Below are 25,359 nucleotides of genomic sequence, written 5' to 3'. Positions count from 1 at the left end.
AAATAAACCTAAGCAGTGCAAAGTGATTTGTATGCAAAACATATGTTGCCTAATCAGACTCATAAATTCAAATGAACGTTTAATCAATTAGTTATATTTGATTCACCAGCAGTTAAAAAGTTTCTTTAATGATATCAAAAGCAGAATAAACAATGGATCATAAATTACATTTTTCTAAATTAAACAGATATGATCACAGTACTTTGTAGCTCAAATGATGAATGAGAAATTCATGTCAAAAAAAGAGGGCCTAATACAATATCCTATTTCTCCCTATATTTTTTTTTTTTCCAGAGTGGATGTTATATAAGATAAAAGTTAAACATTTTCCTTCTATACAGATAGTGTTGTAGTAGAATTTAATATTTTTTTCCAGATGAAAAGAGAAAGCTGCTGTTTATTCAAGACCCTTTAATATTAATAGAGTTCCTCTGTAAATATATTTTAGCATTTAAATGAAAGTGTATAATCTTTTCTATTAAAAGAAAAATAATTAGATATCGCTATTGCTACTATTTGTTCATATAAGTTTGTTTTAGCAGTTTTTACTCTCCAGCTTCCAGCAGTATGCAACAAAGCTATTTTAGATTATTTTCTAAGAAAAAGATAAAATCACACTCAACATTTTTGTTTTCTTTACGCTACTATTCAAGATGGGAAGGTAGAGCATTTGTGCAGAAGAAACTCTTGATTTTGACAAATAAATTTAATTAAATACCCAGAATTAGAAATCAAGCAATAAATCATAGGTCTAATCTAGTCCAGGTCCCCAAGGCATGATCAAGTCTATCTCATTGTAGGTGTTTGTCTAGCCAGCTGTTAATCACTACCAATCCTGGGCACTCTATTACCTCCACAGACAATCTTTAGCATTAGAAAGATAATATCTATTCTCAATCGTCTTTGCTGCAGTTTAAACCTCAGTCCATGACATGGATTATTCTTTCTTGTTTGCAAAGACTTTTTACGTTTGAAGCCTGTTGTAAAATACTGTAAAAAGATAGCCCTCACTTGCCTTTTCTGAAGAATAAACTGTCTCAGTTTGTTCAGGCTTCTTCACAGGTTATGCTCTGAAGACCTCTCTTTATTCCTATTCTTACATGCACTCTCTCTAGCAGGCCCACAGTGTAACAGCTGGATCTGGACAAAGTATTCCATTTATTTCAGTAAAGCAAAAGGATTACTTCGCACCTTGCCAGTCATATTCTTTTTATCTATTTTTCAGATGTTTGCCCTTCATAAAGCAGTTTATAGCACTGCTGGCTAGTATTCAACCTATGGTTCTCCATAACCCATATCTCTTTTTTGTAGAATTGCTACCTAAACAGTGGTTCCTCACTCTGTGAGCTCAATTTCTCCTAATTCAGAATACTGTGCATTCACTCCTTTAAAAAGCATCTTATTTTTTCAGACTCCTTCTTCAGGAAAAATCATACTGAATTCCCATCCTGTTCTACAATTATTTACAATCTCTGCTGTCATCAGCACACTTAATAAGTTTTCTCCTCTCTCATTCATGAAAGCAGTGAATAATACCAGACCCAGGACACACAACTCAATATATCCCTCCATTTGACAGAGAGTCATTGCTAATATAATTGCTTTCTTTATATGATTTTCCTATCGGTTTTGATGTAGTACTTGCAAAAATGTCATGATTTCCTAATTTGCTTATCAGCATGTCAAAGTTTAAGATGCATCACCTCTACTACTTTACCTCCACTCCCAAGGTGTCATACAGAAACCTTGGTTGTTTGATGGGATTTGCTCTTGAAAGATGGCATTAATCATTATCATCTCAGTTATTTCCTAGGTGTTTTCCTTCAGGTAAGTTGTTTGATTACCTAATGCAGAATTTTCCTGGAAAATTGAGTAAAGCTAAGTCTATAAGTCCCTAGCTCCTTCTTTTTCTCCCTTTTTAAAGATAAGCCACATAGTTATCATTTTCCGGGGTTTTTTACACATCATCAGACCTATACAATTTTTGAAAAGTAACAAATAATGGCTCTGTGATTTAATCAAACATCTCCTTACATTTCTTAGCATGGCATTCATTTAATCCAGGGGATTTGAGAACATTAACTTGCCTAATATCCTATAACCTGTTCTGCCTTATTCCTAGGCTAAGATCTTGCTGCTTAGTCATTGGTGTTAATTGTGAAGGTCAACTGATTACAGTTGATCTTCCCAGTGAACAGGAATGCAAAGAGGCATAAATCATAATTTCTTTTATCATACATAAAAAGAAGTGAGAGAGGGAATGAAGACTTACAACATGGGAAAACTGCGAATGAAAATTAAATTGGTGTAGAAATGTTGAAAGCTCAAGATGAGATCCTCATCAATAAAATTAGTAAGCAAAAAAAAAAAGTCTAATAAGAGCTTCTGCAATTCCCTTTATGTAAAGGAACACGAGAATGAACCAGCTTACTGGCTTGACAGTAACTTGCAACCTAACACAGATGTCCAGATGGAAAGAATGTCACAACTTGACAAGTATAGCTGCATTCGCCAGCATAAAAAAGATTTGGTTATTTTAAGTCTAAAACTTAGTGACAACATTATGAATCTTAATCAGAGGTTATTTCTTCTTTAACATATAGGCATGTGAACTGGAAATATATAAGTAGTATATACAAATTCATAGGTGCTTTGAAACATAAAAGCACTAAGTAGAATACTTTAAGAATAAATACTTAGAGGTTTATTAGATAATGCAATATCTCGACAAATTCTGGACAAGCACAAATACTTGGGACAGGGATTAAGAATGAAGTTGCACAGTCAGGTGTCTGAAAGACTCAGAAAAGATTGACCAGACTGGGCTCAGAACAAAAGCTACAAAACATGTCAAGTGTGAAAACCTCTTACAGTGGGAAGTTGAAGGAGTCCTTCTGCCTCGTTAAAAGCAGCTGCAGAGCTGCCTGCCTTCCCCACACTGTGAACATCGCTTCAAAGCATGCAGTGCTCTTCCCTCCAGGCAAACTCACAAGAGCACATCTTACAACAGGCTGGGCAGCAGCCATAAGGACAGAGCTTATGTGGGGCAGAGAGCGCATGGTACTGACAATAGTCTTTCAAATCAGCACAAACCTAGCTGAAACATTTCAGTCGTCTTTGTCCTGCAGAAGTAAAAGGCAAAATTCCTTCTGGCAGCAGTAGAGAGAAAATTTCATCATATATATTAATACTGAACAATAGCAGACACTAGAAGATTCTAATATATTGAACAATGTCGTAATGGGTTCCAGCACCTGGAAAGTGAAGCTTAGCAAAATTCGGTGTGGAAACAAATTGAACGCTTTTTTAATAACACTACTACCTAGCCAGGAACACAGTGAATTCTCCATCATTTGAAATATTTCTTGTCTTCCAGGCAAAATGGAGTATTTTAATAGATTGGATGTGAGAATCACTGAGTAAAGTTATAGGAGAAGATTGAACTGAATAATTTTAGTGGTCCTTGCTTTCCTTGCAGCCTATCAGCTTATGAAAACAATACCATATGTGAAAGTTTGAATGTGTTAATTTACTTTTACTGGAAAGCAGGATGTGGATTAGGACATTTTGTGTAGCCTCTAACATTTCCAAATGATGATACAGTGCTGAACGCAACTGGTAAAAATGGTCTTTCTCTTCTCTAAATGAACACCTATGACTCTCTTTTATCCACACTTCTTTCTAAGTCTGCTGTCAGTCATTTGCTCAGCATGCACATTCAAGATCACTGAGTTCGTACTTTTCCCCCCCAAATCACAAAACACACATTTTTTAAGTATATTACCACCTTCTTTGTCTCCTACTTTCTACGAGGTTTTTCCACTGTACCCATACTATGTAATGCAAAGTCGTGAAGATAATTCTCCAAGCTAGTTCCAAAAAAGTTTCAGAGCAAAAAGAGTTGTTTTGTCAATATTAGTTAAGTTTCTAACATGCTCTACTTTCAGCTAAGTAGCTTTCCACAGCACTGCAGTGTGTTGTGTTAACATACAAGTTTATACAAAGATAGTTCAGGGGCTTCTGAACTGGTGCTGGACTATGCCATTTAAACACATGCAGATATTTTCCCACTATCTAGTTAATATCAACTTTTGGCATTCATATCACATTAATATCAAGTCATGAAGTCAAAAATCTTGAAGAAATTTCATACATTTAATAAAGTCTAGCTGTCATTTTTATTTGGTCACATTTCTTCCTTTGACCAACTACAGTTTTTGAATTTTTAGCCATATGTCCTTGTTCTTCTCCCCTATCATTCCTCTAGGTTTTTTTATTTCCAAACACATTGTATTTTATCACATTTAATAGTGTCAAGACTTTTCACAGTAGGATTTACATTTGGATTTGGCACAAAGTAGACAATTCCTAAGGCAACCCATAATTCCAATCCATTAAGCTAATGTATTGCAGCTGCTGTGAACAGTGGGCATGTCATCTTTTGTAAAATGAAGGCTGGTACAGCAAAGAATATAAAACCAAATAAACTGAAAAATTACTCTGTATTTAAACAGCACAGAGAGTTATTTTCACCCTGTTCCCTCACCCACCTTGCCAACAGAAAAATCTATTGTATGAATGGGTAAAATGTTGGTTTTTGTTTTTTTTTAAGTATTGCCTTTTACAGCTGATAAGCACTCCTATACAAGTATTCTGGTCAGCTACATATAGCTTACCTATAATGCACATAAAAGTCAATGGTATTCAGCATTAATGTACATAAAAGTAAATAGTACTCAGCATTAGTTTTCAATTGTGATTTTTTTAGGAAAAAATAGTAATTTACACTGCAATTTATTTATTAATTCTTTGATGCTATAACTTTAAAAAAGATGCAACTATTAACACTCAGAAATTTTCCTTTGGTGGACCAAGGTGGACCATTAGCAAATCATTCATTAATTCCTGTAGATTCATTTTCAGTTCTCTCTTCTGCCTGAAAGGATTAGTATCTACATTTTCCACCTTGTCAAAGAGTATCTTTACCAGGCAGTCTGACATTATGATATAACTCAAACCTCCAGTTGCTACTTATTTTGCAGTGTTTTTATAGTCTGAGAGAAAGACTAAGAAAAAGCAAAGGATGCCATTCTAACCTGGTAGCTAGGTTACCTCCTTAAAATAATTTCTAGCCCATACATTATCACAGCAATAAAAGAGACTAAGTCATACACCTCATAATACTCTCTAACTTGGTGATCAGGACAGTTCCTGATGAGGTAGGTGACACAAATCCAAATGTGGAATATCAGCTGCTGTAACACTATGAAGACCCATTGATTTCAGTGCAGCTATGATAATTTATGCCAGCACCTGTGAGTGCAATGGCAAATATGGATGCATTTCATAAAGCAGGTCAAAGAGCCACTGCAGAGCTCCCTAACTAGAGCCCTTCTGCTTGGCTAAGATGTCTTATCTCGCTTCAAGATCCTGTGCTCCGAAATGTGAACAGTGATGAGAGACTGACAGCAGAGGATTCTTCTTCCTGAGTAAATCTTTTACTGAGAAATAATTTTAACCCAATATGTTGCGGGGAGAAAGAAGTGAGAGACAAGCTTCCTCTTATTTTATATTTTTTTACCTTTAAGTAAGAATTGGAAATGGCTATACAAATATTCAGAAAATGATGGCAATAATAAAAATATGATTTGGGCCCTAGGGTTTTGAAATTTAACAAGCTTTAGCTGCAAGACAGCTTCTCAAGCAGTCACCTCTAGAATCATCAACATACAGATTGTTTTGATGGTAGCTTTGCTCCTTTTTTCTAACTTTTTCCCACAGAATACAGCTTTCACAATGCATCATTATTCCATCTAATTCTATTTTAATATCACCAGTTTTCACTTTACTGTTGCCTCTTTCATCTTTCTCAAAAAATTCATGAAGCTTTTGCAGCACAAACTTCTTGCATCTTTATTTTAAAGAAACTAATTCAAATGACCTCAGAATGAAACTATGAAAGAAGCTGTTAATTTGTGGGCAATGATGATATTACAAATCTTTAATAAATTAGTTTTTAAGAAAAGAATCTTCTGAGACATATTTAATCAGATTGTAATATAACCCCATGTACTGCATCCCTAATTACATTGTATCATTTAGTTAATTTGGTTTGTACTTCAATTATTAAAATTCATGATTTATCCTTATGAAATTAAAATGATCAAACATACTTGATAAAGCCACTTTTAGAAATAGATTAAGTCATTTTCTAGCATCATATAATTATGCTACCACTAGGGTTCATTTTAATTATGATAGAGTGCTACAAAAAAGTTAGAACACTTCATATCAAATACAAGTTGAATGGTGAAGTATCAAAAGAGCACAACAATTTCTTATTTATAAATAAGAAAGCAGAAATACCTGTGACCTAGAAACTATCTTTCTGTAGACAATTTCAGGGGAAAGTTACATAAAGAATAATTGTTTTTTTTTGCTTCCTGAAAAATGCAGAAGGAATTTTCAGCCACTTTTTAAAGAGTGAAAGAAATTATTTATCAAATTGTAATTTCACGTGCATACAGTAGAATATTATCCTCCTTGCAAACACATCCCTTTGAAAGGAACTTAGAGAAAGTGAGACTGAGTACTCATATTTTTAATAGGTCCCAGTACATTTAGAAAGGGGTTGGATTCATCAGAAGATAAAGAGAAATTGTATTAGTGGCCTTGGCAATGAATCTTAAATCTTCCTGGGTTTCTGGGAGCATGAAACTCGCATGGCTTGCAGACAGTTCCTGCTCAATTTCATGAGTCAGCACCTAACTTTCACAGGTATTTTGGAGCTAGTGAACAGAATTTAGTAGAGAATCATATCCCCACTGCCCTTACACATTCGTTTCGCATTTGTCCTTTAAATAGACGTGTCATCTTTTTCACAACAGTTGTAAGTTAGAGGTTTAAAGTTAAGTTACTTTTAGGAGCAAAGCTTACGCAGTAGTACTAGCCCAGGGCTGCAGCATCCCACAGGTCCCAGGTCCATCAGACTATGAGGCCTGTCTCGTTCTCTCACATTGCTAGTCATACCAGTAACACTTGACAAGAAAGGGAAAAGCAGAGCAACCTTTTTTTCAATGAGAGCCAAACAATCTTTTCAAGCACTTTTGGTGGTCCACACCTTAGCACTAGCCAATAACAGCTCCACAAAAGCATAATAGTCTTGGGCCACAAGCCACATGAAGGTAAGCTGCTGGCTAGGGTGCTAGTGGAACAAGTCTGCAAGGACTATACAGTTGCATAAGACACTGAATTCCCTATAGCAGGGATAAATATCCCATGAGTTCCCCTTATTCAATGCAGACTAGAAAGTTGTTCTGTAAATTCTCTGATTTAGGTGGAACTTTGAGCATACAGAATCACAGAAAAATTTAGGTTGGAAGGGACCGGCACAGATCATCTAATACAACCTCCTGCTCAAAGCAGGGTTAACTTCATTTAGATCAGGTTGCCCATGCCCTTGTCCAGGAGATTACAGTGCCTCCTAGGGCAACCATCACCACTCTCATTGTGAATATTTTTTCCCTTCGGTCCATTTCAAATTTCCCTTGTTACAATCTATGACTGTTGCCTCTTGTCCTTTCAGTGTGCACCTCTGAGAAAAGTCCAGCTTGATCTTAACCCACACTAGATAGTTGAAGACTATTATTAGATCCGCCTTTAGCATTCTGTTCGCCAAGCTGAAAAAAAAAACCCAGTTCCCTCAGGGTCTCCCCATGCATGCTCCAGGCACCTAACTACCATAGTGGTCCTCCCCTGTACTCTCACCAGTTCACCAATATTTCCTTTCTATGGGGGGCACATGAAACAGGATTTTAACTGCTTGCTAACAGCAAATTGTTTGACAGAGATTTAATATAAAGTGTTTAATTTGTGATCATTTTCCATCATTATGTTTGGAACACTGGAAATGATCCACAGATATACACAGCTAGGCTGTGCTTTCCTTCCTCAATCTATTTTTGTACTCATATTCTATAGAAATTGTTCATGCTATGCAAAAAAATGTTCATTTTGCTCCTATCAAGGAACTATGCTTTTAGCTAAGGAGCACAGAAGCACAGAGCTGTCAGAGAAGAAGGGCCCTGGTTCCTCTCATCTCAGTTTGGGGAACAAACAGAAGCACCCAAGCTAAAAGCAAAGCTGCTCTAAGCTCTGACTATAGTCAGCAGAAAAGAAAGGTCATCTCTAGCGGTGATTCATCCATCCAAAATCTGGCTCACACTCCAGAAATTCCTGTCTTTAACACTCAAGGGAAATAGAATGAGCATGTTCTGAAGTTAGTCACCTTTGTAGTATAGTATAGCGCAGTTAAATAATTAACTGTTGTTGCTTCTAAATCTTGCTTTTGGTAAGTAGGAGTTTAGATCCATACAAAGCAAACACATATAAATAATAAATAATCTTTTGCCTGTTTTCTGTATCATAAGCACATGACACATGCATGGAACTATGCTGAAATCAAAGTTGCTCTGAGCAGGCAAAATGCAGCAAAATAGACTCTTGAGAGACAGAGATCAGAGATATGCGCAGAAATGGGCCAGAAAATTCCCTAGATAGACTCTGAATGGAGAAAGGACAATAGAGAGGAGGAAGGCGGGCGAAGGCATAAAGAAGTGCACCCAAGTCTGGAACCTGAGAGAACGAAATTGCTGTTGTATTAAAAGATGTTTTCCTCAGGCAGATTCCTCTATGTTCTACATCTTATGCGTGACTTAGTCATAAAGCAACCATGCTGAATTTAAAAAGAAAAGGGGGATATGAAAGATAGAAAGGGGCCTCAGGTATCAAGTGATGTCCGATTGTGATGGTTATTTTAATAACAATGCAAAAAATGCACAGTTATGTCTTGTATTAAGACATATATATTAAGAGAAGTTAACCTGTGTCAGTAGCTGAACAAGTAACAGCATGACTGTAGTCCACTGAATGATTCTTTTCTGATACTAAAAGCTCACTGCTTTTTGGTCAGAAACCAAAAAGTCAGTGGAGCATGTACAGGACTTTGTTTTGTTTGATTGCTGATCGTAGCTAGATCATTGACTTAAAATTGCAGGCCCTGATTATCCATCGCTTATGATTTCTTTGGCACTAAAATATTCTTCTGTCCACATCCACTTGAGCTCAACTATTAACCTATCGTGCCTCAAAATAACTGATAGTGAATATACATTCTTACAGTTACTGCAGAGCTGGAATGTTATTTTGATCTCAGGAACCATTTAACAAAGGAAAGATAATCCTAGAAAAGAAGTATTTCTTCCTGAAGCATATTTTTCCTCTTTTTACTATCAGCAGTATTTTAGAACACATTTGCATGGATTTAGAGTCCATTGATGAGGGCCATTGTATCTATGAACTAGTAAATGACGCCCTTTTTATGTTAATACAGCATTAAGGCTAAAAAATGTCCTATTTGCTAAGGTATGTAGTGGAATATATCTCCCTCATATCATCATCTAGGTACAATTCTATGTAACTGAAAGCAATGCAAAAAAGAAAATTTCCTGGCCCTCTTTCCCTCAGTCATTATTATAGAGATAGGGGATTTATTCTGACCATGGTAGCAGGTGATTTATTATTTTGTTGCTGCAGAAACAGACAGCTGAAAAGGGGTTTTGAAATGGAAATTGTGACATTTACTGAGTAATAATCTTATACCGCCATTTACAGGAAGCAGGTGGTAGCTGTTTACCATTGCAGACAGATGGAAGTCCTGCAGTGGAGTTATTTTTTTCTGTTAGATAAATTAGCTTAAATAATTCAAGCTTTTTTTTTCCCCCTGCCTGATTTGTGCTTTGTGCAAATTTAGGTATTAAAAGACTGTTTTACTACTGAGCAAAATGTGGCGCAGCTCATATTGTTTTTCTTTTTGAGCCTCTGTGAACCAGATTTAGGATTTTATAAAGGATATAATGACTATTTAACATCCCCAAAGGATATGCTGCATCAGGGCAAGTAGCACTGGGAAGAATTCTGTTCATGCTAATCTGAAAAGAAACTTCTTCCAACCGAGTGCGCTTCTGCAGCGCTATGTTTGGAGAGTGCCACGTTCTGTACGTGGCAAACAGAGGATGTGCCAGTGATACCTATCATGCAGAAATTCTTTGTTGTCTCAACCCTATGCTTAGCATTTTCATTGATGAATAATTTTAATCCATCCTATTTAAAAAGCAGTTTTCAAAAAACAAATATCACTATCTCCAAAGCTGCCTTACAGTTTCTAGCAGAATGGATTCATATGGCCACCTCTATGCTTCCAATGATTATAAATGTGTCCTATGGAAAAGTGTGTTTTGCAATAAATTTCAAATTAGAGCAAGATTTTGTTTGCTTTCATTGGTTCCTGATGGGATTCTTTTCCCTGAGGAAGGATGGGAAGGAAAAAGGACAGACCGAGAAAGTAGAAACTAGCCTTTTACAGAGTTAAAGAAAGAAACAAACAAAACCAAAACACTTCTGGTTTTGAGTTTATTCTAATCATTTTAGCTCATCCATAATTCAAAAATGGCATGTCCTATAAACTTCAAAGTATATTAATAAGTCAGATTTCAACAAAAATCTTAGTATGGTACTATTTGTTTATTTCAATTAAAGATATTGAAGTTACCAAAATTCCTTCATGTTGTAGATTTCTATCATTTTTCATGAGTGCTAAAACACTGTGAGGTACTTGATGGACATTAGAAATCCACTGAAGCACTTAGCCAATCCTGTAAATGTCTTCAGGTAATTGACAGATATAAACATCATCAAATTCTTGTCAGCAGTTCAGCAGATATTATTAATATGGGCAATTGCTTGGCAGTTATAAATGCTATAGCTATTGATCTTGCAAGCACTGATGTCATGAATTAAATTGATAGGTAGGTGAAGTCTATCAGTTACTCTATCACATAGATAACAGCTGTGGATACCATTAAAGTCAGTGGCAAAGTTCCCCCTGTTTTCCATGGGAGCAGAATTTCATGCCATGATCTTAAAAAGATCAGGCCACAGACTTTACTAATTTCATTCCTTTTTTATAATGTTTGTAATAGTTATGAGTCTAATAGGTACAAGTTATGAGTTTAGAGTGAGACACAAAATCCATGGTATAATCCCAAGGATTAATCTATTATAGTAAACCTGACAGCTTTAGAAGGTGGAAAACATTCCACTAGCACTAGAGATAGGAATAGGCATCTATAGCATCATAAAGACAAATTTAAATTAGCTTTTTCAAAAGGAGTTGAGATTTCAGTGGGAACTAATGTCTAATTCCCTTAAACCATTTAATAAAACCAATCTGAACAAGTGGAGATCCTTTTATTCTATGCAGGAACATGAACATGATATTAAAATACTTACTAAACTAAGATTATAATTCAAATTCTCTAACAAGTCCATCACAGGTCTAATCACAGATTAGACCTCCGTTTACTTGCATAGCTGAGGTTTAAATTGTAGAACTATCATTCTTGAGGGGCAAAGAAAGATGGAGGTTTACTTTCATTTAAAGAAAAGCAGTGAATACATGTTTATTTGCCCTTCTCATTATGTTTGTGTTGAAGTGTTATGCTACCTAAGCAGTCGTATACCCTTAAAAATCTGCATATTATCTCTCAAGAAATATTACCCTAGAATATTTCCCTAGAAACTAGTTGTCATATTTTGAGTTGTATAGTTCTGATTGATTGTTTCACCTCTTCAGGCATGTTTGCTAAACTCCTGGTCTAGACCCTCCAAAGTATTCAGGCCACTAATTCTCTTGGCTACGTTACTGATTGATGAAGATAGTATTTTCTGCTTAATAGAGAAGATGCCACATTTCAGCTCCCTTTTTCCTTCTCCCTTCTGTGGGATTTTTGTCAAGCTTCTTTGCTGTTGGATTTGACAGGTTTCTATGGGCAGTCAAGCATGGGCCTTTCAATACGGTTTTAAAGAAAGACCAGAACAGAGGTTTCTTGCTTTACTGTAACAGATATAAGATATGGACTACAATTCCAGATGTAGCTGGCTAAGACAGGAGGCATTAATGCCCTTAGAATATTTCTTCATCTTTGGTACACCATCTACAACAATTTTGTACTTGTCCCAGGGTTTCAACAGGCTTCAAATATCTAAACTGAATATATGTATCCACCTAAACTTGCAAAAACTTATTCCTTAAAAAAAAAGTCTTCTACCTTTCCTCAGTCCAACCTTCAGTTGAACAAAATGTAGCTTAAATTATTAAATTTTGAGGGCAGAGTGAGAGAAAATAGAATTAAGAGACAGCAGTGTACAGGTAGATTCTTGGTTGCTTTGGGCCTAGATGAATGAATACTTAGATTAGATTAGCAAAGATTAAATAAGAAATTAATAGTTAGCTATTCCATTCTACTGGCATGAACTTTCCATTTCAAGTCTCTATACTTACGAGCTCTCCATCATTTCAGAGAAAACCAGTACTAACAGAAATATTTTACTTTTATGCCTGTCTGATGCATTTGGATGTCAGTATATGGTATCTGCCTCTTCATATTGTTCTGGGTTTTTTTGTTTGTTTTCCCAGGATGATTTTCCTCAAGGTACTATATTTTCCTCCTATTCGTGGCAGAACTTTATTCTATAACTATCCTAATTCTGACAAGCTGACCACACCAAACATTTTTACAGGCAGTTTGACACAGAATGAAAAGCCAAAATTTTAGTTTTTGTTTTTTATTTGGTTGACTCTGACCCATCTCCAGTCTCATCAACTTTCCACCAGTGGTGACTTTAATGATGTAATTTGATTTGGCCCTAGTTTGATAGGGACTATGGTTTTTATGTTTGAATATGACAAACATTAGAACATAAAACCAAATGTGTGAACAGTTCATGTTAAATAGAGGATGAAAACTAGATTGATGCTTGTAGCTATTAGCAGCATAAGTCTCTGGAACAAAAATTTTCCTTCTGGTACTTTGCAGCATAGCAGGAAAAAAATCTAATGAGTTTAAGATGGAACCTGATACAGTTATGAATCATGATGTGATTGCCTGTCATACCATGAGACTTGACTCACTGGCTCAAAAATCCAGTTTTACAATCCCAACAGTCTTTGATATAGTAGAGGAAAGGGCTGGTGCATTTGTTTTTCCTAGCTCTCCATTGGCTTCTTTTACATTCAAACCTTTGCTAATTCTACATCTTCAGAAATGCTCTCTATTGCATTCATTGTATCTCACATGGGAGAATTCTCTGCCTCTCGCCTGGTTCTTATGCAAAGTACCTAGGAAAGCAGAAAAGGAGGCAGTGCAGTGCATGCTTTCAGTTATGCAAGGTAGTTGAAACAATCTAACAATTTCAATATTTTTACTACACAATATATAATAGTTTTTATAGAAACACACACAATCTGTATAAAATATTATTTGTTATTTAAAGCTCAAAAAGTATTAAATATTACTCCCTCTACTAAAGAATGCAATTTCAATTAGATCACAAAGCTGATCTCATCTGTAATCTTGAGTCTATAGAAACGTTCACTAAATCTTTTCAATATATACTACTTATAGCATAACATATTTTAGCATTATAGTATGATAGTATTATCCTGTAATACTATGATAAAGCCCTTTCGTTCAGATTAAAATACATTTCATCAGGAAAACTGTGCAGGGCAGTACGGTGCAACTTGAAAACTATTCTTGTTAAGAAATTGCCTTTCAGTATTTTATCAGTGCAGGTACAGCCTTTCAATCAACCCTAAACATACATCCACCTCTCCTTGCCAATTTGATACATACTGCATGCAGTATAGTTATAGCCTCTCATAGTTTCACTGATTGCCGTTACAAGCAGCATTAACGTTCATTCCTGTTAACAATATCAGCTAAAAGCAGGAAGCAAATCAAGAATGAAGATTAATCTGAGGATAGCCAGCAGACATCAGTTTGCAGAGCTGTACAGTTCCTAGTCACCAAAGTACTGAGGAACTAATCTTTAAACAGATAAGTACTTAGCATGCTTAACACTAATGACATGATTAAACACCTTACTGAACTGTGAATTTCAAATTTCTTATAATCAAATAATTGTTTTTCATATACTTATTTTTGAATACTATGAAACATTATTTTAACCTATGTCTTAGTACTTCGTATTTGCTATTATTCTAATAATAGAAGGAGTGACATTTTAATCTGCCTTATTACACTATGAAATCTAATATTATAAATAAAGGTGTATGTAAACGTGAGACTGAACACTTAGGACTATAGATAATAAGGCATATGTGTGAGGAACTATGCTTAAAAAAGACTTAGATAAATAAAAAATGAATTCCTATTTAAATAAACATTTTTTAATATGTATGTCTTTTAAAAGGGATATTTCATGTTCACAGAACATCATCACACATTTTTTTTGTTTCATCTCTCATAGAGATTGACTCAATAATTATTTTTAGTTGCCCTAAGACTTATTTATGAATCATCACCTCTTCATTCCAGATGCTGTACAATTACATAACAAAAAAGATAGTATTTAGGGGCAATCACAGTTTAAATAATTAAATTTAATTTCAAGAGGCCGGAAGGATAATTAGGTAATGCTATTGTTTTACATGGGTAGTTGGGTGGAATTCTTCTCCAGTTTCCACCAACATGAATCTATAAAGACTCTTCCTATTTCATAGAGAATTTGCACTGTTATGAGTAGAAGCAGAACCTGGGTCACTAGATTAAATATTTTTGTAGCTGCAGTATTAAATTTTGTCTTTCATTACAAGTTTGTGCTAATTTCTTTCATTATTTTTTTCTTGTTATAAATTTTTATATCATTTGCACCAATGATTCAATCTAGTCAGTATCCACAGGACAAGCAAAGATAATTCAAAAGCAGAAAGAGAGCAAGTATTTTATATCCTCAAAACCATTTAGTATGCGACACTCCTTTATATAGATACTCTAGAAACTAGAAAGGACTGAAATTTAATTTAGTCCCATTTTACCTCTTTATCAGTACACATGAGCTTTTTGAAAATTACTATATGTATATCTAGTAATAATTATGTACACTATAGTTATTTTAAAAGCCCTATTACTACATTGGTTGCCACAAGCTAAATGCTCCCCATTGCAACATCACACAGCACTTCTGTCGGAAGCCATCTGCAGTGATTTTAAATTTGTTTCAAGGCAGCTTATATTAATGTCATGCAGTATCCTATAAATAAATGAACCTGTCAGCCTAGTTAAATTTCTCCACCAATACAACTTATATTAGATTACGTTTCCTCCCCACTTAGCACTTCCAGCCAGAACTAAAAAAAACCCTACAGTTTTGGTATTTTGAAATCCTCACTGGATTACAAATAGCTCAATAATAAATGTTTTACTGAAGTCTGTAGAGGCAGCAGCCTGATTTTCATTCAGATAAATAACAAAAGGTGTTGTGATAATGTCTGCAGTCTAAGCAAACCAAGGATAGGTGTCACCTTACTCCAGCTCCTGAAGTCCTATGACACTATCACATCAGGTTTAGGGGCAAGTTTTCTATTACGTCCAGTTTTTATCAGAAATTACAATGAGCTCCATTCCCTAATCTCACTGTAAAATATGAGTTTTCAGTATGTAGGCTGTAAAGGGTTATATATTAAGGTTTAAACTCTATTCCACCAGACCACAGGAAGAAGTTCATTTGGGGGGGGGGTGAAGGGGGAGGTAAACACGTCAAGTTTCAAAACCATTTTTAAGTGTTGCCTTCACCTATGGTGAGTGGGTTGGGGTTTTTTTGTTACCTGACCAAGTGATAACTCCAAGAGACACAAAATGCCCAAGAGTCATCAGCAAATTAACTATTCTCTGGGAAAAGTATTAAAAATGACACCTTGATTAAGTATCAAGTTTAGAACTTCTAGCAAACCCTTCAGAGAAAATTCATGTCTGAATCGGAATACAGGAGGAAACTGGGTACCTAAGAACAAGCTTGCCCCAATCAGTATCTATTTCAGAGAAGGCAAGCCCGAGGACAGTGTTTGTCAAAGGACTTGATCCTGGCTGACACGCTTGTGTAAGCATCCTGCCAGCTTTTTAATTGAGCAAAGCAAAGAAAAAGTCATCTGGCGCTAAATAAAATTAAAAATAGTTATTATGCATAGTTTTCATTTATAGACACATACCTGTTTCTGAATACAGTAATTTCCCTAAATCTTGCATTTTATTATAATAAATTCATGTTGACTTTACTTGGAGGGCTGGCAAATATTAAAAGTGATTTCAAGGACAGCTGCAAAGCCACAGGCATTCCATCCTCGAGGGAATGGCAGTCTGGAGGGTGCTCAGCTACCGCTATTAGCGCCCAGCACCCCGGACGAGACGCAAGGGAATTTAGTGTGAGTAGCCAGTGACGTGCGGGGGACTGCTCTGGGAGCTGGTGTTGCAGGAAATGATTTGGAAAACATCCCACAGGTAACCTGCATGGACCCTTAGCATGCAGGAGAAGAGTAAGGACACTGCCTGATCCCTAGGAATTCAGATTATAATTATTTTAGATTCTTTTTTTCTCTTCCATTTTCATTAACTCGGCAATGCAAAATATTTGGCTGCCTGATGCTTATTGCCATATCTCTGCTAGCCATAAAAGAAGAGACAGGACTAAAACGAGACAGCTGCAGTCATTTATGCATATTTCTACATGTGCTTGATCCAACAGTAAATGCAAATTCTCATTTGTTAATGGTCCCCCTTTCTAAAGCGTTTTGCTCTGCAGTGCAGTGGCAAGCATTTCTGATACCGGCAGGACTTCTCAGAACATGCTCCATTACTTTACTTGCTATGCTGCTTCACTCATGAGCCTAAACAAGTAAAGATCAAACAGTACAACATTCTGTGACTATTTTTACATTAACTGATAAAAAGAAAATACAAATCAGTGGTAAGAATAAAGGGGGGGGAGGAGGGAAGAGACACAGAGGAGAAAACATATTTTGATATGTCATCATAAAAAAGCTCTGGTCCTGAAAGCTCTTAACTACATCCAGATTCATTCAATGTGACAATTCATGCATATTAAGAGATTACAGGAAGTGTAATAAAGTAATAGCTAGATGGAGGTCCCAGTTCCAAACATTACCTTTCCATCCAAAAGCATAAAGATGACCACAGACTTTTAAGGGGTAAATAAGCTCTTAACCAACTGTGAAAAATCAAAATTCAGTATTCACCCTGATTTTCTATCTAGTCCTTAGAAAAGATCACCTTGAAAATAAAACATCTTCAGAGTGCTTCAACCTACTTTGTTACAATTCATTTTTGATCAAGTCAGCTGTCTCTTTGCCAATCTTCTAGGCTATTTTGTTTGCCTGTGTAAATGGTTAGGTGTCTTTAGAGTCCGGTTTAGAAACAACTTTTGCACTTTATAGTGATCTATTTCTTTCTGCTGTTTATTTAAAACAAATACTTGTATCTTAATCTCGCAGCTGGATCTTCACCATTACAGAGCTCTAACAATTTCAGTTCAATTTTAAGATTAATTATGTAACATGGACTTGGAATACAAGCAACTAGTGTTTTCTTACTTGTTTGTCAGTCTTTAAACTATGGTGTTGAAGATAAAAATTTATACATACATATCAGCAAGTGTTAAAAGCCAATAAAGCAATGGTAGCTTTAAACTCTATTAAGCTGTTCAGGCAAGGAGTGAAAGACAGAGATAATCCTGACTAGATAAATAAGGTATCAACTTGTCCTCACTAGGATTATAAACATTTAGTTAATATGCATGGATTATTACCTGTTAAAAAGATAATTATCTCTTTTAAAAATAAAACCATGGTACCCAGCATATTTTTCCCATAACTGCTATCTTTCAGTATACAGTGCCCTTTAAAAAAATCCATCATTACTCTGCGATAGTATGCAAGATACCACTTCTTATATGAAGTGCAAAAAAACACTGAAGAATTGCAGACAAGTATACAACTCTGCAGCTCAATTACACTTCTCCTTCGCCTATTACTTTACAAGTATAGTTGCACCACTGTACAACAGTGTGATGTGCAGCAATACATTTGGGATCTAAGTAATACCCTTCTACTTCTCCAGCAACACCTAATCCATCCAGCAAGAGTTCTTTTTCAAATTACCAACTGTATTTAAATAGAAGTAGCATATTGCCCTTCCATTTGGGAGCTGCTGAGGGAAAACAAAGGAGACTGGAGCCCAGTTCATTCTTTAAGGCCTTGCAGTTTGACTGGGATACAGAAGTAAAAAAGCACTTAGATTCTAGGGATTTTTTTTTCCAGCAGATGTATATAATCTAGAATATCAATGTGAGAAAATTTTCACAGTTAGCCTTGAGAATCTAGTTCAGGAGTTAGGAGCCAATGCTACCTGTATAGTAAAGGGAGAGTTAAAGTGCTCAAGCACACAGTTCAGGCATTCTGACCATGCTCTGGATTTCCTGCTGATTCTGTGGAGTCTCCATATGGACAGCCTGGTTTCCTAATGCAGACCTCTAAATTAGATGTCTGAAGTTAGTCATTGTGAATACTCTCCACAGCAACCAGATCTGTTACTTAAGTTTGCCACTTCCCAAAGGAAAGCAAGGATACATCACTGACTGTTGTGATACAGGGTAACCCAGCTGAGGTCTACAGTTACCTTTTGAGCTAACACCTAATTCTTCTGGCAAGTGTTACTGACAGTTTTCTCCACCATAAGTCAGCTGGTCTAAAGAAAACAGGTCCTGTTTTCCTTTCTGTCTTGTCATGATTCTTTTCAGAAAGATTCTGATCATTTCACAGATATTTAGGTCTCAGCTTCTCTTAAAGGTTTGTGTCCTTTCATATGCACCTAGTTTCCAAATCTGTTTTTGATTTACATGATCAAGATACCTTGATAAGACAGTTATGAAAATGTATCAGCCATATAGCAAAGAGGCAGCAATGCTTTTTCAAGATCCAGGTGCTTTTTAGTGCCATGAATGTTATTTTTCAAGTTGTAGGGTTTAGGTCAAGAGAGTCCTAATTTCAGTAAGGAATTTGCAGATGAAAGTGAATTATGCAGGGGCAGTTCTTGTAGGAATATGCATTTGGAGAGTTCAAGACCAATTGCATACAGTCCAGATGTTTTCTGACTCAAAGTGATTCCTGAGTTAAAGTTCAAGCTTTTAAAGATTGGAAATAGAGCAACACCACTTCTAAAGACAGAAGAAGAGGACATAAATTTAAGTACCACATAAAAATTCATACAGGAAAACTGTTTTGCAAAAAGAGAGCCTAGCATTCTGAGTCTGAGAGAACATTTGTTCTCCCAGACATCAGAGAACAAATCATGTTTCCCTGGACTCTAGGGAAAAGAGACCCACATAAACGTCAACGGCATAATCTTACCCTAAATAAAAGAAGTAATCTTTGATACTGTAGAATGTATGTATAGATAGGGGGAATACCATGATTCTTCCACAGCTAAAATTGATAGGAATGGCTGAATTACTACAGCTATTTCCTAATATTAATTACATGTTGCATTTTCAAGTAATAGAATGCATTAGCAAATTCTGTGGGGCCATTCTGTTATCATTAATCAAATTATATCTGACTATTACTATGGGATCTTTAGATGGTTTACTTTGTTGTAAAGATACTGTTCAGCTTTTAAAAGCCGCTTTAATTACTTTGAAGCACAAATCTAAATTAGTTTTAATCTAATTAACAGTTGTCCAGAAATATTTTGATGACTGGAAAGTTGCAGTCCCAGGCCATTTCTTCAGTCTTTCTTCTACAGCTTAGTCTATAACATGGATTAATTAGTATGTATAGGAACCTACAAAAACCATCTTGTGAATTAAATGGAGAACAAGTTATACTGTAAATTAATAAGGCTTGGGATCCTATATCACATAAATCCTTTCAAAAGTATCACACACACTATTGACTCACACCTAATATTTTATTCTTGTACTGAAAGATTAAAAAAAAAACAACACAGAAACACCCTCATTTTCACCAAAGTTCAAAAACTATAGTTTTGCACTTGATAAGTGCACTTTGATGCACTTCTCAAAAAACAGGATATAAAATAGGATCTTCTATCAAAAGGCAGATACAAACATCATCTCGGGACTACCTATTCACCACTTGGATTTTGTCCCAGACAGTTGCACATAAGCTTTTCAACATCATCAAGGTCCATGAGCGTTCTTCTCTTAGGTAGAAAAAGCTGTTGGAACAAGTCCCGTGATTCTGCTCTTAGGTTTTAAAAGAAGCATGTTTCCTGAGCAAGTTATGAAAACTCGAGACAAGGGGTTTACAGTATGAAAATTGACAGAGCCTGGGCAATAGTAGCACAGATGGTCCCGACAGAATCAGAAATGGACCTTATGGTCCTCTGCCTCACTCCTCTCCCCTTCTTAAAACACAGGACTGAGTAATTCCAGAAATTTATATGAAAATCTGGCCCCTATAAAAGTCTCATATACTAATAATACATGACATAGTTGGGAAATAATTGTCTGAAATATACAGCCTCCACACTTATCATTTAATTCAAGTTTTTCTGAGTATTATATGCTTAAATAATTACACAGAAAACAGGATTCCACATTATATCTAGCCTTCTGAAGTAGTATCAAATAGTTTCTGTCACACCTTCAAGACAGTGTATTGTATTTTACATGTACCACAGTGTGTCATGTGTGAGATAGCTGTAGTTGCTTGTCTAAGTAAAAATCATATAATCCATCATCCATGGTATATGTCCATTTGCACAGGTCTATAATTTTTATTGAATAATATAGACTTGTGAATCATAATGCTATTACCAGGAGCAGAAGGAATTTACACTTACAGATTTTTTGTGGGGGGACCAGAAGTCTCTGTTCTAACTCAGTTTTTCTTCTTAAAGCAGTGATTTTAGTGGGACATATCGATGAACCAAAGACACACAACCTTCTAATCTACTTTTTATACTTGTCAGCAAAATTTTTTATTCTCCATGGTTATCATTTTTGAAAGTTCCACTCACGGGGTATACAAAATTTTAATGCGTACTTTCATTATCTATCATGGCCAAGTTATATTCAATACCAGACTAAAATAGTCTTACAGCTGCAGAAGGAATGACTAAAAAATCAAGAAAAGTCAAAGAAAGAGTTATCACATTAATTCTGTCCCATACCTATTATCATATAATTTTTTCATCATGAAATCTAATTCATCACCATTTAAAATAGTGGACAGCGTAGTGAGAGATGCCTTCCATAGGTATAGCAGTAATACCCTTGCAAATGTCATTTTACTTCCTTTATTAACAAGAGACATTCAGCAGCTCAGTTGTCAGTCACTTCTGCAGATGTTCACCACCTGAATGTTGCTGGAAGTTCAGACTAGATTCACAGCGACTAAGTGTCATCTATAGAATCAAGAGTGTCATTTCTCCCTGCGTCCTAGAAATTCAATGTAGTCAGTTAAAGCACCTGGCAAACTGGAATCTCTTTCATTTGCTTTTTCTGGCATGTTCATTACAGTATCATACAGATCCTGATCCTTTCCTTTTTCTATTTCATTACTGAATGCTCCCTTGTGTTTTATATGCAGCGCACATTATAAATCAGCTGGGGTAAATGTACATAAAGACTGGGTGCATCCACACTTACTTCTCTCCCCCCAAGCACTCTGCAGCTTATTCCTTGATGAAGCATAGCAGAACATCTGTGGTGGCCTTCGTCTAGATTTACTTTGCCAGATTTTCATTAAAGCAGTGACTCAATAAAAATGTTGCTTATCCTAATAAAGCTCTTTGGAGCTTTGCAAATTTGCATTTAATACTCTTTAATATCATTACAGCATTAATAATCTGTGCCTAAAGAGCAATGAAACTTTACATTTTCTGGTTTATAAAAAAAGCTCCATAAACCCATGATTTTCTTGTGACTCAGCTTTTAATGCACCATAAATAGAGGCACAAGCAGGAAAGCTGTATGACACCACCGATTGGTGAAAATTTATGACCAAGCCCTCTTTTAGATATCTCTTGCTTTAGAGATTATATGTAAAAATTAATAAAAAATTAGTTGTGAATAATCATGCCAGGAAATAAATTGAACTGAGTTTCAAAAATGAGCAAGATTTACTACATGAAGGATTTCCTCTCCCTTTGGTGGCCTAAAATTTTTTGCCTTGGGGGAAAAAAAAAAGACATTCATGATGGCCTGGAAAGAAACCAACAGAAATCCTCAAATGATACATGTACTGCATACTATTTTTTTAGACAGTTTAGAGAATATTATCTCTAAAGGACATTCCCAATAAAGCTGACCATTGTTAGAATTGCAGTAATGTCAATTTAAAGTCAGCCTATGTGTAACCAGTCATAAAACTGAGATTCCAACAAGTGCTTCAGAGCAAATAAGCTCCTACCTGAGTAAACAAGCTACTTCAAAACAATGGAAGCTTTTGACCTAGCGATAAAGATTCAGGTTCAAACTCTGCTTGTGATTCAATAGTCTAAACAAGAGTCAGGCTTTTGGAATATCTGGACAATGAGCCTGAAAAAGTCAGGTCAATACTCTGAACTGACCAAAAAGCAGAAAATGCAATAGAATTCCTTTTTTAACAGAAACCATAAGCGACTTTATTAGGGCTTCAGAGATTCATTCTCATAAGAGTTCATGCAAATGTATGAAAACATTGGTGAATAGCAGAAGTTTTATTAATTTTAACAAATTACTATTTCCAAAAGTTGTTAGGAAAATATACTAGGAATAAGGTTGAATGTTCCACAGTATATGAAGCAATAAATACATTCCAGACTGAGGAAGGGCTAGCTTGTCTGACTTTCCAAAGACTAACTGAAGAAATTTTTGATTCATCCATCACAACAGGAAAATAAAAATCAATGATTACACCTATAAAAGCATTTTCAAGTTAGTGTTTACTATATGATAAGGAACCCCACCTCTTCTACCAAAGAACATAGACAATACTTTGCAGATGCTCCATGTGACTAGCGTTACTCAAAGCCAGTGCTTTTGAAAATCTTATCACTTGATTCCTCAGTTTGAGGCTCTTTAGAGAAGAACCTGATTTTCAAAAAAAGCTGAGCATCTTCCTTCAAAAAACTTAAGAACATTTCAAATTCTACATCCAAGATAAATAGCCATTTTTAATAGGGTTGACCTAAGCCATGAACATGTGCATGCTTTTTCAGGCATTCAGATGAAAGTAATAGGCTTATTTATGCTTATTTTGTAATAGCAGTTTATGATCAGCATCAGGATGTTTACTGGAAATCAAATTGATCTCTCTTTTATCATTTAATAGTATGGAACCATCCAGCTCCACTTTCTTTCTACCTTACACACACAAGATATGCTTTGTTTTGAGGGTTTCTTTTCCATTTTTGTTCTCTTTACAATGTGTTCTACTCAGTTTCTAACTGATTTTTTTTGTACACTGTTTTATTTAACACACTTGCTAATATGGAAAGACTGCAGAGGATTTCAAAATGGTTGGGAAGAATTTTATGCATCTAAATTTCATGAAGAAAGTGAGAGTGTACTGATAGTGGGCCAGAAGGAATCTTTCTTCCACACCTCTCCTGCTCCCAGTCTAGCTGAGGTCTTATAAAGGGAAAAGAAGGTGACCACTACTTACAGAACTTCAATATTAGCTTTCCAGAATAGGGAGACAAAGAAAGCCCCTATGGAAACAAGCTCTGTGATGTTGGTTGCACAACCATTTGTAATACTCTCATTATATTGTCAATGGACAATACGTTATGAAAAATCTGTTATAGTCTTGGCAACAGAGCAGGCTTCTTTTTGTTCTGTTAGACTAAAATAAGAAGTTTAATTAATTTACAGCCTGAATTTACATTTGGTGTGTGGTGACACATGTTCTCCCAGCTGGCATAATTTGGCACACATTTTTGAACGTGGAAGCACATGCTATTTGAAAACCATCAACTCCCACAGTACTGAATACACCTCATTTTCTGGTCTGACCACTCATGTCTTATAGTTACTACTCATCAGTTTTTCACTTGAACTTTCAACGTGATCATACCTGAAATAGCAGGGTCAACAAGGATTGAGAAAACAGGCCAGCAAGAAAAGCTTCACAGCAGTGGTAATACACCCTGCTCATTTAGGACCATATTTTGAAAACTTTCATTTAAAACACAGGTTTATTGTAGACTTTCACATTACTTGAGTAAATGTCCATTTCCTTTTCCTCCCATCAGGGATTTCTCCTTAGAGAATACATAAGTATATCACAATTCTGTACCATCTAGAGTTTCAGTCAAATGTAAACCAGGCACAAGGCTTGACTTCATTATTCCATTATTATTATTCTTTAATCAGCAGCCAGATTATTACAGAAATAATGTTTTAACCCCTTGAAAGTTAACATTTTAGAGGCTGCTAAAATCTTTAAGACACTTTTTACAGGAAATGTAGTTGAGGGTTAGAAATCCCTGTTACAATCTGCTCGCTCCCTCTCCTGAAAAGAGTGTTCTCTGCTGAACTGAATAAGATCTTACTGCAGTGTTGTAGTGTGGAGGACAATAATTCTGTATTGATGAAGCATTTAAGATTTTGATGTTTGCATTCATTCTACATTGTAATGAAAAGAGCTGCACTGAAAATGTTGATGAAAATGAAATTGTGATGAGTTTTCTATGTTCTGACTGAAAAATAGAATGAGTCTGTAATGGTCGGAAAGAAGTGGCTTAGAAAGGCAAAGCATTGACAAAGATGAACCTAAATCAAGCCAGAAACATAAATAACTGACACAACAGATACCTTAAAGTATTGCAAATTATGAACTCTCCTTGCTGAAAGAGAAACTTTAAATGCTCAGAAGTTCTCTGAAAATTCATTACTTCAGTGAAAGTTCATTTATTCATTAGTCATTAGGTCAGCCACATCAACAATCAAATTAGTGGAAAAATAACTAATTGACTGGTAAAGTTTTATAGTTAATCATAATAGCTCGTTCATAAAATACTTACAAGTGGCCTACATATTACAAAATAGGGACAACAAATTTAATGGACTATATCAGTAGAATATGCAGATCTATGAGAGCAGAGCTAATGAATCCTAAATTCCTATGCCTTTGTCTCACATTTGGATTATTTCATGCATAACATGGGAAAGTTCTGGCTGGAGGTTTTCACATGATTGAGATAAATCCTTACCATCATTTTCTGGTATCTAATATTGTAGTTATCTTATATTTTCCAACTTTTTACTCTGTAGGTCACTAATTTACATCTCTCTCCTTTACCCAGTATGTTATTTTCATAAAAACTACAAGAGCATGATGATTCTAAAACTTTCACCTGTCTGTCAAATTTGCTTGCAACAAAGAAACTGGCTCAAAAATCATTTGTGGTAACAGAA

This window comes from Apteryx mantelli, chromosome 1, assembly GCF_036417845.1.
Source record: "Apteryx mantelli isolate bAptMan1 chromosome 1, bAptMan1.hap1, whole genome shotgun sequence".
Classification (NCBI taxonomy): Eukaryota; Metazoa; Chordata; class Aves; order Apterygiformes; family Apterygidae; genus Apteryx; species Apteryx mantelli.
Note: the sequence above shows the minus strand (reverse complement) of the source record.